This window comes from Pecten maximus, chromosome 15 (assembly GCF_902652985.1).
Source record: "Pecten maximus chromosome 15, xPecMax1.1, whole genome shotgun sequence".
Taxonomy (NCBI): domain Eukaryota; kingdom Metazoa; phylum Mollusca; class Bivalvia; order Pectinida; family Pectinidae; genus Pecten; species Pecten maximus.
Genome location: NC_047029.1, coordinates 9,262,973 through 9,282,972, shown reverse-complemented (window position 1 = coordinate 9,282,972; position 20,000 = coordinate 9,262,973). Strand labels below are relative to the sequence as shown.

Below are 20,000 nucleotides of genomic sequence, written 5' to 3'. Positions count from 1 at the left end.
CCCAGAAAATCCAGTTTTTATACATATCTGTACAGATGTGCTTTCTCAGTCTTTGAGGAAAATCACCATGTAATGATAAACATAAAATTGCATCACTTCAACACCAATGGTGAACATGTAAACTTGATTCACAGGGGCATGTCTAGTCTTATATTTAAAAATAAATACATTTTGTAGCCAGAAATAGCTATATATTAATTTATATAGGTATTTCTAGCTATTTTTTAATATAAGACAAGACATGTCCCTGTGGTTGATTAGAGGAACAATTGTTAAGTTCCAATGTAGACAGAGCTATAACCAAGACACTGGACTGTTATTAGTAATTGTCTTTGATTATTTTCCCCTTATTAGCCTTGATACAAAGTAGAATAATCCGTAAGCTTAAATGAGTAATTTAAAATATGTAATACCCAAACCTGTATAGTAATTAAAACTATAAAGTGCAGTACATTACAGTACAGGTCTAACAATGTTATTTCTAGTTATAACCAGAAGTGGATCCAGGATGGATAAAAAATCTAGACAACAGTTACAATTCAGGATGTCAATCGATTTTATTTCTGCTTAATTTCACTATCAATATAACACTTGAGAAAGATGTAGTATTTTGTTGTTCATGGTGCAAATTCAGCAGCTCATATCTATGTAGTTGTTGTTCTAGCCTCTTTATTTAAGCTGCTGCTGACAAAACTTCCAAAGCTGTATCTGAAAAAATACAATAGTTACAAATGTTTTTTTTCTTTCATATTTTTCATTTAATGACAACACTCTTAAGCTAAAGCTTTCATTTTCTACATGTCCGGAGTATGCTTTACAATATCTCAACAAATAGGATGTATATATTCTATGTATGTGCTATTCCCACCCTATACATGAAGTCTTTTGACATGCTTGCTGTTTACTTTATAGACTAGAAAATAGAAAACATATGTACATACATTTTACATGTATTTTAATTGGTAAATTAGAAAGCTCAGGATTCATATCAGGCAAGGTCATGGATGTTAGAATACTCAGGGGGTGGGGTCGAATAAGATATGTTTACTGATGGATGGTGGATAAGGTCATGGATTAATAACACTCAGGGATTAGATTAGACAGTTTCAAAATTTCACTTGTATTATATTGTAGTTACCGACGTTTATTATAGAGGAAGGAAAATCAAATGCATACAATTAGTCAAGCTGTCACACCATTATGTTTGACTGGTTTATAGATTCAAATGTGGTTTATTAAATATTTAGTTATAGAATATTTTCATTTTCACTCAATGCCGATATGATAATCAACAGGAAAGTGTTCCATTAAAAAAGTATCACATTATCATTAGATATCCCAAATATTAGTGCCAAATGTAAACATTCCAGTAATATACACATTTCATGTGGCAGTGCATTTAGTAATTTGTGAGGGAAAAAATAAGGTTTAGTGTGAATCAGATGTAATTTTGCAACATTAATATTGTTGGTAACAGTAACATAGCTGGTAACTACAATGTAAACTTAATGTCTCTACCAACCTTATGTCTATACTGTGTTCTATACAGTAGTAGAATTAGAAATACAGTAAGATTTGAGAGATTATCATCTTTTAATTAAAACTGGTATTGGGCACCATTGATACATGTATAAGGCATGATCTAAACAATATTATAATTATACATATTTATTGAAAAAAGCTTAATTTATGGTACATCACTACAAAAAAAATCCTACTTTCAGTTTAGAAATATCAAGATGGACTGAGAAATCAATTGAAACAAATATTTTGGCATACTATTGAAATTAATAGCTAATGAATTTGATATAACCACATGGACATGTCTCGTCTTATATTTAAAAAATAGCCAGAAATACTTATACCGGTATATAAAGTCTTCATATAGGTATATCTGGCTATTCTTTTTAATATAAGGCTAGGCATGCCCCTGTGGTATAAGTTAACTGTAATAAAAGCATGCATACATGATGAGTGTGTTTCAAATGGTATCAGATAGCCCGAGTTTCCTCTGTCCCTAACACTACAACAGACATACAATGATACGTATCAGACTGCAGTATAACGTTAGGCAAACCTTGCCACGAGAAAGTGAAAGTACACTGTTTAAGCTAAATACATGAAGACAAGATTCCAAACTTTCGCAGTAAATACATGTACTTCACATACATGTACTTCGTTACACTAGTCTTACTGTACAGTACACAACGGTGACATTACCTTGTTGCTTCTACTTTCGTTTTGACATGCTTTTGTACGCCTTCACCCACCTCCAGCTCATTTTCATGTCGCTTTTACTTACGTTTTAGGTTCCATGAATTGTAGAATATACAACACCGCCCTCCAATCTATCAGGGTATCGGCCGTTACTGTTGCCAGTTCCCCACGAGCACGTTTTCACCATTTTCTGTTTACATATGTATTCTCGCGGTGTTCAACTGAGGTCCGACAAGTTGACGGAGGTAATGGCAGACAATCGACCTCGCAATCTGATTGGCTAGATTTATATAGCAACCACGTTGCCTAGGAACGACATGGAGGGTGCAACATCTCGGTACATTTTCGGCAATCATCGGAAATATGCCTCATGTTCCCAGTTCCGTCCTCGAAACCATAACTCGAGCTACATTTTATTCGCACACTATAACAGATATTTTTTACAAAAATAATTAGTCAGCATTATGAACACACCAACTGGATTTACGTAACGTTCGACTTTTTATACAGTTTCTGCAGACAACTGGAGCGGGTTGCACACGCTCACTTCCGGCAGAAAATTTTCAGGCTGTACCATCCCGTACGACGTTATGCGAAGCTGGACTAGAATACTGTACATACGTGCACGTTAGCTTCGCTGCCCGAAGAGCTTCGCTCTTATTAATGTTCTAGTATGGCGTGTGAAACGTTGCAATATTCAATAATTGTAAATATATGTGCAATATTGTATATATATATATGCAATAAAAAAATATTTATGTGCAATAAAATGTATCTATGTGTAATATGAATGACGGCAAAGCCTTAGAAGAGCGCAGCTATAATCACCTGAATCACTGACTCACCGTTAATCAAGAAGGAAACACAGGGACATGAGAATAACAGTCTAAGAACATGTACCATATTTTATTTTATTTATTTTTTTTTTTTGGGGGGGGGGGGGGGGGGGATGTTGATTTAAAAAATGACACAACGCGTCTGCAAAATATGCTACAAACTAAAACAAGGCAAATATTAAGTCCTAATCCAATACAATGTCATATAGACTGTTAATTATACACCCCCCATTAAAAAAAATAACAACATGTAAACACCTTTTAAAATTAACGATATATTACATCAATTCGTATATCACCTGAAATTCTTATTGTTTGTCCCGATGTGACTGTCATTGTCTTTAGTTTGCCAAATTCCAAATGATCGTACATGTCATATCCCGTCCGTGATGACATGTGCACTGAATAATGGCATCACTATTCTACTGCCACATTTCATATGCTACTAACAACGTAAAAGGGCAGACGATACAACAAGATTTTCATATATAACGGGAAAGCGAATATATGGTCTCCACAGGGGATCGAACCTGCGACCCTCTGCTTACTGGTCCGACGCTCTATCGGCTGAGCTAAAGGGAAATCCCCCACTAGAAATCGCTATGTACACAATTTAAAATTAAAACTTGCCTCACTACTCACTTTTCAAACGTGTTCAACCCGAACGCACATTGACCCAGTTTTTATCCCCAACGAAGCCTCTCATTTTCATATAGCTTGCATTTGGAGTGGTTAACCGATGTAACAGAAAAGCAAGTAATGTGCCTCCACCGACATCGAACCGCAACCCACGGCTTTACTGGACATTTGCTTTACCGACTGAGCTAAAGGGGACTAACGCGATGCTAGAAGGCAATCGTATCACTATAAACTACTTACAATTAAAACTAGCGACGTTTATCTATATCTTTCATTTTATGCACGTGTAGGGGTTTGGTATTTGTTTTGTTTTTATTGAAGCACGGGCATATATTAGCATGTATATCAAAGTAAATGGTTGTAGCAACAAGAAGCAAAATCACTCGCTTTAACTATTATTTAAGATATATTATAAACATGTATGTTTTTATTTAAATCTGAAGGTGAGTGGGCTTCATTTTCCACATAAAGAACCAAATTACAAAGTCTGTTTTCTCCTGTGAATGTTTGGTATACTTAATGTCCTCACTGTATACTTATACAATGAGAATTATAATGTGGAAGTTTGTAATTGAACATCACATAGATTTTGGAAAGTTAGACTAATACAAACAGAATGGAAACCCCTCATTCACGTAAATGCTTTGATACACACTGTACATTGTACAATGATAACTTATCCTTTCCTTTTTACGATGCCTTGTTAATCATAATATCCAGCAATTCAAGTTCAAGGTGTAAAGACATCGACACAGTAAGATATTTTTAAAATTATGAACTGTATTTTATTACATATGTATTTGAATACAAGTTTTGATAAGGTTTTATGACAAAAATTTGCAGCAACTACTGCAGTTAATACAGTCTATACAAACTAAGAAAATACAGAAGATATTGAATTGTTTCCTGTAAAATATCACATATTTCAGACATATGGAAGACGAAAAACTCTTAAAATATATGCGCTGAGAAAGCGCGGGAATCCGTGGCATAATCTTTGACGTTGAATTCTTATGACGTCACGCTTAACGACAGCACCATTCTGAATGGGATGTTCAACTCAGTAATATTTCAGGGTTTTCGGTTGTAACCTGGAAAGTTGAGCTTATAATGTTGTTATCTAATGATAATACAATTGAAAACTGTTCTATATCATGCACATATGCAGCAAAATAAACCCTTATTCTACTCTCGCATCCAATATTTGATCAGCACCGAACGTGGGAAGGTCCCGATTTAGGTAACCAACGAAATCATGATCTCAAGTCAATCAAATTCGCAAAATACATTTACCTCGTCAGACAATAGGAAAATTGAAATGGTAACTTTTAAGTGATTTGAACTATCTTTCAGTTAAATGTACTTGTTTCGACGAGAGAGAAAAAATCATTTAGATCTCGTCGTGTAGGGAACGAGATTTCAAACATGGCCGCCTCTACTGGAGGTGCGAGACTTTTCCCGCGGGACACGATTTCAAAGTTGAAGGGTATAGAATTTATTGGAAATATAGCTTATACATGTGTTGTCTTAAAGAGAGCTTCGCTCTCGCGCCCTTCGGGCGCGATGAGCTGCGCTCTTAATATTTATATTTGTAATATAATTTTAGGCATGGCCTATGTGAGAGCGCAGCAATCCCGGTGCCCATGGAATTCGAGAAACAAGCACACATAATCTAGTGTACTAGAATAGTAAATCCCACGTTACAAAATGAATATATTGCCAACAGATCTATACACTGGTTTGTAATAAAGTATATATCAACAAGAATTATGATTTAGATAACTTACTACAAAAAATAATCGTAGAATAAGTCTTAAAATAGACTGATTAAGCGATGACAAGGTAAGATGAGCAGCAGACGACAACAAAACAATTCGGAAGTCCTCTTTATTGTATGTGCTATATTTGGTAAACTTGTATGCAACTCGAACAGACCGGAGCTGCACTCATAAAACACCGGAAATATTTTCGTTGAAAATTATACCGTTACGTTTTGAATATAAAAAATTAAGAACTTGTTCGTGATAAATTTTATTAACAAGTTCTAACTAGTGTGAAGTCAAACATTTGCATATTTTTGAAATCTTGATATTTTGTAATCTCCCGAGAACGTGACTTTGAATACAGTCTTGCGCAACACTGGATCTTGTCGTGACTTCCTGTTTCCGGTTACTGAGAAAGTTTTTGAACTCGAAGTATATTGGGGGAAAAGGGGGGGGGGGGGGGGGGGGGGGGTTCCGAGACATCTCTACCATTAAGTTCGCTACGCGAACGGGCTTCGCCCGTTCGAGCTGCGCTCTCTATTAAATAATTACAAATGGATATGCAATAAAAATATTTATTTGCAACAAAATATGTATTTTTTCGAAAAAAATATATATTTGTGCAAAAATACTGTAGACAGGGAAGTTGCGGCGATCCTGATAATCAAACTACTTATCTTCGTTTAAGACATACGACAATATGTCATTTCTGACTTATATGGCGCGGGAAGGATGTCATAATTAAATATTTTTGCCTAGGCAAAAATAAAATATTGCCTGGGCAAAATTATTTCTGCCTAGGCAAAAATCGAATATTGCTTAGGCAAAAATATTTCTGCCTAAGCAATATTCGATTTTTGCCTAGGCAAAATTAATTCTGTCTAGGCAAAAATAATTTTGCTTCGATTATTGCCTAGGCAAAAATCTCATTTTGCCTAGGCAAAATTATTTTTGCTTAGGCAGAAATATTTTTGCCTAGGCAAAATTTCATTTCTGCTAGGCAAAAATAATTTGCTCAGGCAAAAATATTTAATTATGACATCCTTCCCGCGCCATACATTTAGACCTATTGTATGGCGTTGGACTTGTGTCTGAAGATGTAGCAACATTCAGAGTTTTGTTGAATTACTGTAATTCATAATGTACTGGGGAAATGTTTTGAGATATCACATGGTAAAAATGTCTAAACTTGAAACACTACTAGTGCTCAATCCACATATCATCGGTTGATATATCCGAAGTCTTGGAACTGGCAGCGTGGGCGCTGTATTATATGCGGGAATACGAAGACCAGTCTAGTACTTCGAGCTCTAGGCCTACTAGCCCGAGTATTCTCTGGCCCTGTAACCATGTCTAAACATGGTGACAGGGCCAGAGAAAACTCGGGCTATAGGCCTACTACCTGTGCCATTCAACCGGAGCACGAAACGAAAGCAGACACGAAACAAGAGATCCCAGAGGGATCTTGGCGCCCACCATTGAATGATCTTTATACGTTCTATGTCAGATTGACCTTCTATCTACTTTCCCCTTCATTTTACTAATCTGTGCAAATTGAGAAACATCCCTCCAGTACTTTTCAAACAAGGAAATCCTAGCTATATAAGAAATTTGAGACTTAGCGATAATGGCTGTTTGTTTGCCAGGTTGTTTTCAGGACAGACTGGTCCCAAAATGCAGTACGAGGGACCAAGGGGAACCTACATATGAAATTTGAGAAAGATCCCTTCAGTACTTTATGAGAAATAGCGATAACAAACTTCAATTGTCAAAATCAAAGATGGCTGCCTGTCAGCCATGTTGTTTTCTAACTAGTCCAAAAATGGAATATGCTTAACTTCGGACCAAGGCCAACCTACAAATGAAATTTGAGAAAGATCCCTTCAGTACTTTCTCAGAAATAGCGATAACAAACTTCAATTGTCAAAATCCAAGATGGCTGCCTGTCGGCCATGTTGTTTTCTGATTGGTCTCAAAATGCAATATGCATAACTAAGCACCAAGGGGAACCTACATATGAAATTTCAGAAAGATCCCTTCAGTACTTTCTGAGAAATAGCGATAACAAACTTCAATTGTCAAAATACAAGATGGCTGCCTGTCGGCCATGTTGTTTTCCGATTGGTCTCAAAATGCAATATGCATAACTAGGCACCAAGGGGAACCTACATATGAAATTTCAGAAAGATCCCTTTGGTACTTTCTAAGAAATAGCGATAACAAACTTCAATTGTCAAAATCCAAGATGGCTGCCTGTCGGCCATGTTGTTTCCGATTGATCTCAAAATGCAATATGCATAACTAGGCACCAAGGGGAACCTACATATGAAATTTCAGAAAGATCCCTTTGGTACTTTCTAAGAAATAGCGATAACAAACTTCAATTGTCAAAATCCAAGATGGCTGCCTGTCGGCCATGTTGTTTCCGATTGATCTCAAAAAGCAATATGCATAACTAGGCACCAAGGGGAACCTACATATGAAATTTCAGAAAGATCCCTTTGGTACTTTCTAAGAAATAGCGATAACAAACTTCAATTGTCAAAATCCAAGATGGCTGCCTGTCGGCCATGTTGTTTCCGATTGATCTCAAAATGCAATATGCATAACTAGGCACCAAGGGGAACCTACATATGAAATTTCAGAAAGATCCCTTTGGTACTTTCTAAGAAATAGCGATAACAAACTTCAATTGTCAAAATCCAAGATGGCTGCCTGTCGGCCATGTTGTTTCCGATTGATCTCAAAAAGCAATATGCATAACTAGGCACCAAGGGGAACCTACATATGAAATTTGAGAAAGATCCCTTCAGTACTTTCTGAGAAATAGCGATAACAAACTTCAATTGTTAAAATCCAAGATGGCTGCCTGTCGGCCATATTGTTTTCCGATTGGTCTCAAAATGCAATATGCATAACTAGGCACCAAGGGGAACCTACATATGAAATTTCAGAAAGATCCCTTCAGTACTTTATGAGAAATAGCGATAACAAACTTCAATTGTCAAAATCAAAGATGGCTGCCTGTCAGCCATGTTGTTTTCTAACTAGTCCAAAATGGAATATGCATTAACTAGGCACCAAGGGCAACCTACAATGAAATTTGAGAAAGATCCCTTCAGTACTTTCTCAGAAATAGCGATAACAAACTTCAATTGTCAAAATCCAAGATGGCTGCCTGTCGGCCATGTTGTTTTCTGATTGGTCTCAAAATGCAATATGCATAACTAAGCACCAAGGGGAACCTACATATGAAATTTCAGAAAGATCCCTTTAGTACTTTCTGAGAAATAGCGATAACAAACTTCAATTGTCAAAATACAAGATGGCTGCCTGTCGGCCATGTTGTTTTCCGATTGGTCTCAAAATGCAATATGCATAACTAAGCACCAAGGGGAACCTACATATGAAATTTGAGAAAGATCCCTTCAGTACTTTCTGAGAAATAGCGATAACAAACTTCAATTGTCAAAATACAAGATGGCTGCCTGTCGGCCATGTTGTTTTCCGATTGGTCTCAAAATGCAATATGCATAACTAGGCACCAAGGGGAACCTACATATGAAATTTCAGAAAGATCCCTTTGGTACTTTCTAAGAAATAGCGATAACAAACTTCAATTGTCAAAATCCAAGATGGCTGCCTGTCGGCCATGTTGTTTCCGATTGATCTCAAAATGCAATATGCATAACTAGGCACCAAGGGGAACCTACATATGAAATTTGAGAAAGATCCCTTCAGTACTTTCTGAGAAATAGCGATAACAAACTTCAATTGTTAAAATCCAAGATGGCTGCCTGTCGGCCATATTGTTTTCCGATTGGTCTCAAAATGCAATATGCATAACTAGGCACCAAGGGGAACCTACATATGAAATTTCAGAAAGATCCCTTCAGTACTTTCTGAGAAATAGCGATAACAAACTTCAATTGTCAAAATCCAAGATTGCTGCCTGTCGGCCATGTTGTTTTCCTATTGGTCTCAAAACGCAATATGCATAACTAGGCACCAAGGGAAACCTACATATGAAATTTGAGAAAGATCCCTTCAGTACTTTCTCAGAAATAGCGATAACAAACTTCAATTGTCAAAATCCAAGATGGCTGCCTGTCGGCCATGTTGTTTTCTGATTGGTCTCAAAATGCAATATGCATAACTAAGCACCAAGGGGAACCTACATATGAAATTTCAGAAAGATCCCTTTAGTACTTTCTGAGAAATAGCGATAACAAACTTCAATTGTCAAAATACAAGATGGCTGCCTGTCGGCCATGTTGTTTTCCGATTGGTCTCAAAATGCAATATGCATAACTAAGCACCAAGGGGAACCTACATATGAAATTTGAGAAAGATCCCTTCAGTACTTTCTGAGAAATAGCGATAACAAACTTCAATTGTCAAAATACAAGATGGCTGCCTGTCGGCCATGTTGTTTTCCGATTGGTCTCAAAATGCAATATGCATAACTAGGCACCAAGGGGAACCTACATATGAAATTTGCAGAAAGATCCCTTAGGTACTTTCTAAGAAATAGCGATAACAAACTTCAATTGTCAAAATCCAAGATGGCTGCCTGTCGGCCATGTTGTTTCCGATTGATCTCAAAAAGCAATATGCATAACTAGGCACCAAGGGGAACCTACATATGAAATTTGAGAAAGATCCCTTCAGTACTTTCTGAGAAATAGCGATAACAAACTTCAATTGTTAAAATCCAAGATGGCTGCCTGTCGGCCATATTGTTTTCCGATTGGTCTCAAAATGCAATATGCATAACTAGGCACCAAGGGGAACCTACATATGAAATTTCAGAAAGATCCCTTCAGTACTTTCTGAGAAATAGCGATAACAAACTTCAATTGTCAAAATCCAAGATTGCTGCCTGTCGGCCATGTTGTTTTCCTATTGGTCTCAAAACGCAATATGCATAACTAGGCACCAAGGGAAACCTACATATGAAATTTGAGAAAGATCCCTTCAGTACTTTCTCAGAAATAGCGATAACAAACTTCAATTGTCAAAATCCAAGATGGCTGCCTGTCGGCCATGTTGTTTTCTGATTGGTCTCAAAATGCAATATGCATAACGAGGCACCAAGGGGAACCTACATATGAAATTTGAGAAAGATCCCTTCAGTACTTTCTGAGAAATCGCGATAACAAACTTCAATTGTCAAAATCCAAGATGGCTGCCTGTCGGCCATATTGTTTTCCGATTGGTCTCAAAATGCAATATGCATAACTAGGCACCAAGGGGAACCTACATATGAAATTTCAGAAAGATCCCTTCAGTACTTTCTGAGAAATAGCGATAACAAACTTCAATTGTCAAAATCCAAGATTGCTGCCTGTCGGCCATGTTGTTTTCCTATTGGTCTCAAAACGCAATATGCATAACGAGGCACCAAGGGAAACCTACATATGAAATTTGAGAAAGATCCCTTCAGTACTTTCTGAGAAATCGCGATAACAAACTTCAATTGTCAAAATCCAAGATGGCTGCCTGTCGGCCATGTTGTTTCCGATTGATCTCAAAAAGCAATATGCATAACTAGGCACCAAGGGGAACCTACATATGAAATTTGAGAAAGATCCCTTCAGTACTTTCTGAGAAATAGCGATAACAAACTTCAATTGTTAAAATCCAAGATGGCTGCCTGTCGGCCATATTGTTTTCCGATTGGTCTCAAAATGCAATATGCATAACTAGGCACCAAGGGGAACCTACATATGAAATTTCAGAAAGATCCCTTCAGTACTTTCTGAGAAATAGCGATAACAAACTTCAATTGTCAAAATCCAAGATTGCTGCCTGTCGGCCATGTTGTTTTCCTATTGGTCTCAAAACGCAATATGCATAACTAGGCACCAAGGGAAACCTACATATGAAATTTGAGAAAGATCCCTTCAGTACTTTCTCAGAAATAGCGATAACAAACTTCAATTGTCAAAATCCAAGATGGCTGCCTGTCGGCCATGTTGTTTTCTGATTGGTCTCAAAATGCAATATGCATAACGAGGCACCAAGGGGAACCTACATATGAAATTTGAGAAAGATCCCTTCAGTACTTTCTGAGAAATCGCGATAACAAACTTCAATTGTCAAAATCCAAGATGGCTGCCTGTCGGCCATATTGTTTTCCGATTGGTCTCAAAATGCAATATGCATAACTAGGCACCAAGGGGAACCTACATATGAAATTTCAGAAAGATCCCTTCAGTACTTTCTGAGAAATAGCGATAACAAACTTCAATTGTCAAAATCCAAGATTGCTGCCTGTCGGCCATGTTGTTTTCCTATTGGTCTCAAAACGCAATATGCATAACGAGGCACCAAGGGAAACCTACATATGAAATTTGAGAAAGATCCCTTCAGTACTTTCTGAGAAATCGCGATAACAAACTTCAATTGTCAAAATCCAAGATGGCTGCCTGTCGGCCATGTTGTTTTCTGATTGGTCTTAAAATGCAATATGCATAACGAGGCACCAAGGGGAACCTTTATATGAAATTTGAGAAAGATCCCTATAGTACTTTCTGAGAAATCGCGATAACAAACTTCAATTGTCAAAATCCAAGATGGCTGCCTGTCGGCCATGTTGTTTTGCGATTGGTCTCAAAACGCAATATGCATAACTAGGCACCAAGGGAAACCTACATATGAAATTTGAGAAAGATCCCTTCAGTACTTTCTGAGAAATCGCGATAACAAACTTCAATTGTCAAAATCCAAGATGGCTGCCTGTCGGCCATGTTGTTTTCAGATTGGTCTCAAAATGCAATATGCATAACTAAGCACCAAGGGAAACCTACATATGAAATTTGAGAAAGATCCCTTCAGTACTTTCTCAGAAATAGCGATAACAAACTTCAATTGTCAAAATCCAAGATGGCTGCCTGTCGGCCATGTTGTTTTCCGATTGGTCTCAAAATGCAATATGCATAACGAGGCACCAAGGGAAACCTTTATATGAAATTTGAGAAAGATCCCTTCAGTGCTTTCTGAGAAATCGCGATAACAAACTTCAATTGTCAAAATCAAAGATGGCTGCCTGTCGGCCATGTTGTTTTCAGATTGGTCTCAAAATGCAATATGCATAACTAGGCACCAATGGGAACCTACATATGATATTTGAGAAAGATCCCTTCAGCACTTTCTGAGAAATAGCGATAACAATAATTGTTTACGGACGGAGGGACGGACGGACGGACCACGGACCACGGACGCAGGGCGATTTGAATAGCCCTGATGATGGTGGGCTAAAAACGGGCTCGGTGTCGTAAACACTTTTTTTTCTAACTAGAGATCTAGGATTTTATCATCTGAGGATATAATATTGATATTATTTCTAATATTAAGGATAAAAAGCAGTGATTGTATAATTTAGGGCCTATGCTTAATCCCAACAATGATGAAGTGTTTCAGTCGGGCATTGGTAGGAATTTGAGAGTCACTGTTGCCATGGTTGCTGTAGGGAGTAATCCTTACTTCCGAAGCGATTGATTTGAGCACCCTCTGGTGTTAAAATGAAGATGAACAATGCATTAGGGTTTTTTTGGGACATAATTCTAACTTTCTATTTCTTACTTTTCCCCCTTTTTTTCTCTCTTCATATTTAGTTTTCATCTTTCATGTAACATGTTTTAGCAATAATAGTTATTTTACAAGTTGTAAAATTGGATAACAAGTTATATTTCAAACTTTAAAGTTTAAATATAAAATCTACACAACAGTAAACAAAAAAAACCCCAGATAAAATGCGAAATTGAAGATAAAATGTTAAAATAGAGTGTTTTGAATTCAAAATAGTAATAACGTAAAATGAAGCACTAAAATTGTGAGAAATAAAGCAGTAATGACGAATAATGAGAAGTTGCAATTAGAAAAGTAAAAAAAAGTAAGAAATAAGAATGAAAATAGTATGTTTGACTTATGTCCCTTTTAACCCTCCACAACCACAAAATCTACTGCCACCTGTACCACTTATATATGTAAGATTCCCTTTTGTATCGTTCTTTATACGGCCATTTGCTATAAGCATGTCACGTAAACCACACATTTCTAATATGCTGCTGTTGATACATAAAATTGATAGTTATAGGAGCTTAGGCAGACTACAATTATAATATTTAGATACCCCCCCCCTAAAAAACAGACAAAAACAAACAAAAAACAAACAAAACACGGAGGTATTTAAAACAACATGCTTTTATTAACTTGTAAATAGCAACGACACATATTAAACGTTTACATGGTAATGAGGAAATGATAAATACACGAGCCAAACTTCGACAAACCGATCTTCGATACGCCCAAGCCATCACATCAGACAGAATCTGTAATAGAGTCACAACACAACTATAAGAAAAATAAACATTGACACATATCATAGTATTAGTATATCAGATATCAACAAGAGGTCCATCGGGCATGCATCGGTACCAGAGCTTAACGTTCGTGTTGTCTTCTATAATGTACCAGAGCTTACCGTTTGTGTTGTTTTCTATAATGTACCAGAGCTTACCGTACGTGTTGTTTTCTATAATGTACCAGAGCTTACCGTTCGTGGCATGTTATAATATACCAGAGCTTACCGTACGTGTTGTTTTCTATAATGTACCAGAGCTTACCGTTCGTGGCATGTTATAATATACCAGAGCTTACCGTTCGTGTTGTCTTCTATAATGTACCAGAGCTTACCGTTTGTGTTGTCTTCTATAATATACCAGAGCTTACCGTTTGTGCTGTCTTCTATAATGTACCAGAGCTTACCGTTTGTGTTGTCTTCTATAATTTACCAGAGCTTACCGTTCGTGTTGTCTTTTATAATATACCAGAGCTTACCGTTCGTGTTGTCTTCTATAATGTACCAGAGCTTACCGTTCGTGGCATGTTATAATGTACCAGAGCTTACCGTTCGTGTTGTCTTCTATAATGTACCAGAGCTTACCGTTTGTGTTGTCTTTTATAATGTATCAGAGCTTACCGTTCGTGTTGTCTTCTATAATGTACCAGAGCTTACCGTTCGTGTTGTCTTTTATAATATACCAGAGCTTACCGTTCGTGTTGTCTTCTATAATGTACCAGAGCTTACCGTTCGTGGCATGTTATAATATACCAGAGCTTACCGTTCGTGTTGTCTTCTATAATGTACCAGAGCTTACCGTTCGTGGCATGTTATAATGTACCAGAGCTTACCGTTCGTGTTGTTTTCTATAATGTAACCAGAGCTTACCGTTTGTGTTGTCTTCTAAAATGTACCAGAGCTTACCGTTCGTGTTGTCTTTTATAATGTACCAGAGCTTACCGTTCGTGGCATGTTATAATGTACCAGAGCTTACCGTTCGTGTTGTCTTCTATAATGTATCAGAGCTTACCGTTCGTGGCATGTTATAATGTACCAGAGCTTACCGTTCGTGTTGTCTTCTATAATGTACCAGAGCTTACCGTTTGTGTTGTCTTCTATAATGTACCAGAGCTTACCGTTCGTGTTGTCTTCTATAATGTACCAGAGCTTACCGTTCGTGTTGTATTCTATAATGTACCAGAGCTTACCGTTTGTGTTGTCTTTTATAATGTACCAGAGCTTACCGTTCGTGGCATGTTCTAATGTATCAGAGCTTACCGTTCGTGGCATGTTATAATGTACCAGAGCTTACCGTTCGTGTTGTCTTCTATAATGTACCAGAGCTTACCGTTCGTGTTGTCTTCTATAATGTACCAGAGCTTACCGTTTGTGTTGTCTTCTATAATGTACCAGAGCTTACCGTTCGTGTTGTATTCTATAATGTACCAGAGCTTACCGTACGTGTTGTTTTTATGATGTACCAGAGCTTACCGTACGTGTTGTTTTTATGATGTACCAGAGCTTACCGTTCGTGGCATGTTATAATGTATCAGAGCTTATCGTTCGTGATATCTTTTAGAATGTACCAGAGCTTACCGTTCGTGTTGATTTCTATAATGTACCAGAGCTAACCGTTTGTATTTTCTTCTATAATTTATCAGAGCTAACCGTTCGTGTTGTTTTCTATAATGTACCAGAGCTTACCGTTCGTTTTGTCTTCTATAATGTTCCAGAGCTTCCCGTTCGTGGCATGTTATAATGTACCAGAGCTTACCATTTGTCGGTATCCTGTTTCATATTAAAGTAATGACTGTATCATTTTATAATGCAAAGCTTTTGTATCTTCTAATAAAAATCTTTTTGGTGTTCCTAAGCACACTATACCAACGTGATTACAGATGGATACTTATAATAAAACCACTCCTGTTGCCTTCTATACTATAGTATATATATAATGACTGTTCTTTGTACTACTTGTAGACGATAACATTTGTAGAAATAACTTGCCTTTTAGTATTGCCCTCTATACTGACGTCACTACATCGGTGGCCATCAGGACATTGTTCTACACATACAACACGTAGAGGACTACAACACAAAACAAATACAGTATAAGTCCCTGAACAATAGAACACGGATCTATAATGCTTACAGGGGCATGATCTATAATGTTTACAGGGGCAGGGTCTATAATGCTTACAGGGGCAGGGTCTATAATGCTTACAGGGGCATGATCTATAATTCTTACAGGGGCATGATCTATAATGTTTACAGGGGCATGATATATAATGCTTACAGGGGCAGGATCTATGATGCTTACAGGGGCAGGGTCTATAATGTTTACAGGGGCGAGATCTATAATGCTTACAGGGCCAGAATCTATAATGCTTACAGTGGCGGGCTCTGTAATGCTTACAGGGGCATGATCTATAATGCTTACAGGGGCGGGCTCTATAATGCTTACAGGGGGAGAATCTATAATGCTCACAGGGGCGGCCTCTATAATGCTTACAGGGGCAGGATCTATAATGCTTACAGGGGCAGAATATATAATGCTTACAGGGGCAGATCTATAATGCTTACAGGGGCGGGATCTATTATGCAAGTTTCACAAAGTCACTAATTCTCCGAATTCGCCCAGATGCCGAGTATGACATTTTAATCCCCCAGCCCCTCCCTCACCGATAGAATCACTCTTCCTGAAAATTATGAAGAAAATAAATGTATCAGTAACATGTATATTACATAACTTGTACCTCATTTGCAAGTCAAACTGAGAAGCAAAAAGATCCGTTGTTACTTTCTTTTAATCTAAGGTTTTTAACCACAAGACACACAATAACTAAATGAATACATAAATAAATAAACGAAATTCACGTTATTGAAAGGAGTTGTTGAGATATCCAAACTATTCTATGTTTGGATTGTATAACAATATAAGTTATTTTCAGAAACTGAGCTAAACATAAAACTTGAACGTCCAGATTCCTAGCATCCTTATTTTCCAGATCCTGGATGCTATTTCGTAAATGAAGGATGCGTTGAAATATCCATGAACTATTTACCTATTTATCTATTAACTATTTTTGTTTTTGGAGCAGCGGACCTCAAACGCAAACAAAGTTTAAGTGAAATGTTGACGATACCGCCGGTAAAGTAACACTTCAACACTTCATAGTCTTGATTTTGTCTTCATCACAGGCGTGACAAATGATGAACCCATTCAATTCCGAACGACAGATATGTTATAAGAAATATGGAATACATTTCTAAACAGAATATGTAATTTTTCAAAGTAACCGTAACTATTAGTAGATTTATATATTCGAAAATTCGAGAAAAAATGGTTGCCTAAATAGTTTAATATAAATTGTCCTATATCAAGTATACCGAACACAATGTAAACAGCCCGAAAGAAAATCGCCATATAATATCCGTCATCTAAATATTAACAAGGTTCATTACCCGTCCAGGTGATAAATTTCAAAAGGAAAATTAGAGTTATGAGCTCGTATTTCAATATAGTCCTTCCAATGTTTACAGAAATATACTGTATCTATACAGATACTGTTTGTGTTGGAGGCAAGCCTACCTTGTTACAAGGTGATGGCAGTAGCCGGGCTGACAAAGGAGACATCCCAAAGCTGTACATCTAGTTTCTTGGCTGCAGCCGCGGGGACACGCTGGAATATAGGTCAATATCTACTTAACATGACCGATATCATTTTCTTAAATAACCATTCCCTAGTTTTAGCGAGGATGGGATAGAATTATGGTTTCATTTTCATTTCGGTAGTGAACGTCACTATTTTCCTGTTTCGTGCTATTTCATTGCCGTAACCACAGGTGCCTGATTCTGTTTAAAATTATATGATATACCATATAAGAGTACATAAATGATATCTCATTTATATGTACTCTTATATGATATTATTTTCTAAAACTAGTCAGGCACATGTGCCGTAACATACGTTTGGTATAACAAAAATGTTTTTATATATAGTATACTAAACTGCAGCGACCAGACGTTCAGTAATACTAATACTGCATAAAACTGATTAAGCACTTTTCATACAATGGGATTTGTCTATGTTCATTACCCGACCTATATAGGTTTTTTTCCCGATCGCCTCAAAGATAGCTGTATCAACAGTTAATCGCCATTGCCGAGAAGGACGAAACAGCTTGTACAGTTTAATTCATTTAGGCCCTACTACATCTAACTCTCAACTTCTATTGGAAAAAGGTGCTAACTATCATGTATTTTGACAATAGCTTTAGTTGGTTTAAATCCAGGATTAGGTGGCGGGTTCGGTTGCGATCAGCTTAGATACCAATATATATATACCAGATAGAACTCGGGTGTCGCTTACCCTTCCTGTACGTGTGGTCTTGGTCTTATTACTTTTGTAATCATTTTGACACCGTTATATCAATCTCGAGTTACTAGTTATTGTCACATATTTATATTGTCTTGTTTAAATGACGATACCAGTATTGTGATCAGAGATAATACCGAAAATATGCTACCATAAAAACCATATTACTAAACTATGTCAAAAGCATAAAATGTATTAAGATTGATCATGATTTGCTTTAAAGCATTTAAGAATCAAGAGTTTCTTGCATATCAGATTTAGGGATTAGAATCAAAGGGATTTTTCATTTGGTTGAAATTTTATGAAGGTAACCATAACTAAAATTATGTGTGTTAGTTACTCTTAACAAAAGTAACCTATCAGCTCAATGTGTAGCTTGCTTCTCCATTTAGAAATTTCTTATTATATCGTTTTATTGACTTGTTATTCCTGTATTGACATTTCTAGTATGGAAATACCGATCACTGTCGGCCTATGGGATTGAAAGTGAGACAGAATATGTACATGTATGTTGTTACCTGCAAAATCATTACAATGTAAAAAACTATTATTTGGAACCAGATTGTGGAGTTGATGATTTCCTTTTCGTGTGTTCTTATTTTGGGGTATTCTTATATAAAAATTTGATGTCTAACTATAAATATATTATCCTTAGTACGAATTTCTCCTTCAATCGCTAAGACAACTGAATGCAATTGCATTAGTTAAGTTGAAAGTGGCTAAACTAGTTATGCCCGTCAACTGCTTTGACTTTGAACTAGGAGATGGCAAATTAAGCTAGCCAACCCTTGGGATATGATCTTATCATCTGTGGACACCGGCATCACATAGCCTTATCTCTTGTAAAGACGTTTGTTCAAATATAGGATAACGGTTATCTCCCCCATAATATTTAAGCTTCATCCCCTGCAATAGGTATATAGATATCAATGAACTACTCAGCATATGCGATATAGATAATGAATACGGCGAGACATAAAACTACTTATTACTGATGCTACCTCTTACACCTTTACATTCACACTTGTCTCTAGCTCTGGGCCTATTACATAACTTCCTGTAATTGGTTACATTGAACATTTGGCATGCTATAAAAAAGCACATTTCCCTATCAAATTTTAGTGTCTCTCGTTCTATAGTTAGAGAGTTGGTGAGAGATATTTTCTAACGGATATAGTTTCCTACATTTGCACTTGTTAGAAATCAAATAGAATGTAGTATTTGTATGTGTTTACATTTTGTTTTGTTTTACAGCGACAAATTACTGTCCATCAAAGTTTTTTTTTCATATTTACTTGCTTAAGTCATGATGACAATCTAAATAAGAGGATTGTACTCGCAAGTTAAAAGAACCGTTAAATATGAATTAAGGACTCGGTAATAGATAAAGTATATGCATTTAAAACTGAACTATACAGCTGTTTCGTCCATCTAGGTGATGTTAGGTGTCAAAGGTATTGAGTTCAAAAAAAAAAAAAAAAAAAGATAGAAGTGAAGATGTATCAAACACATGATACAGTTCTTCTTAACTTATTGATCACTGGAATAGCTTTGGTTCAATATTTATTCATTAATCAAAATAGTCAATACATAAACAAAGATTTTTATGGAATATCTTTGATTACGAAAAACGAAACAATAATTCGAAATAAAAATCGATGAATGAGGCAAAATATGTATAATATATAGATTTGCGTGAAAATCGAGGTATTAGAATAAGACCAGGTGTTCCAGAGAGGTCAGCGGCTTCATCGATGACACTGAATTTGACATCCAGGTTAAGTTACACCCTTAAAATGAGAACTAGGATGGTGACAAT

General features: G+C 36.6%; 1 long non-coding RNA gene across 1 annotated transcript; it reads right to left on the bottom strand.

Moving 5' to 3' along the window:
* Positions 1 to 538: 538 nt before the first annotated feature.
* On the bottom strand, positions 539 to 2,482 carry LOC117343157. The gene is made up of 2 exons (XR_004535990.1): positions 2,303 to 2,482; positions 539 to 708 (listed from the first exon to the last, which is right to left on the bottom strand). It is a non-coding gene; the product is annotated as an uncharacterized LOC117343157 (long non-coding RNA).
* Between the last annotated feature and the right edge of the window lie 17,518 nt (positions 2,483 to 20,000).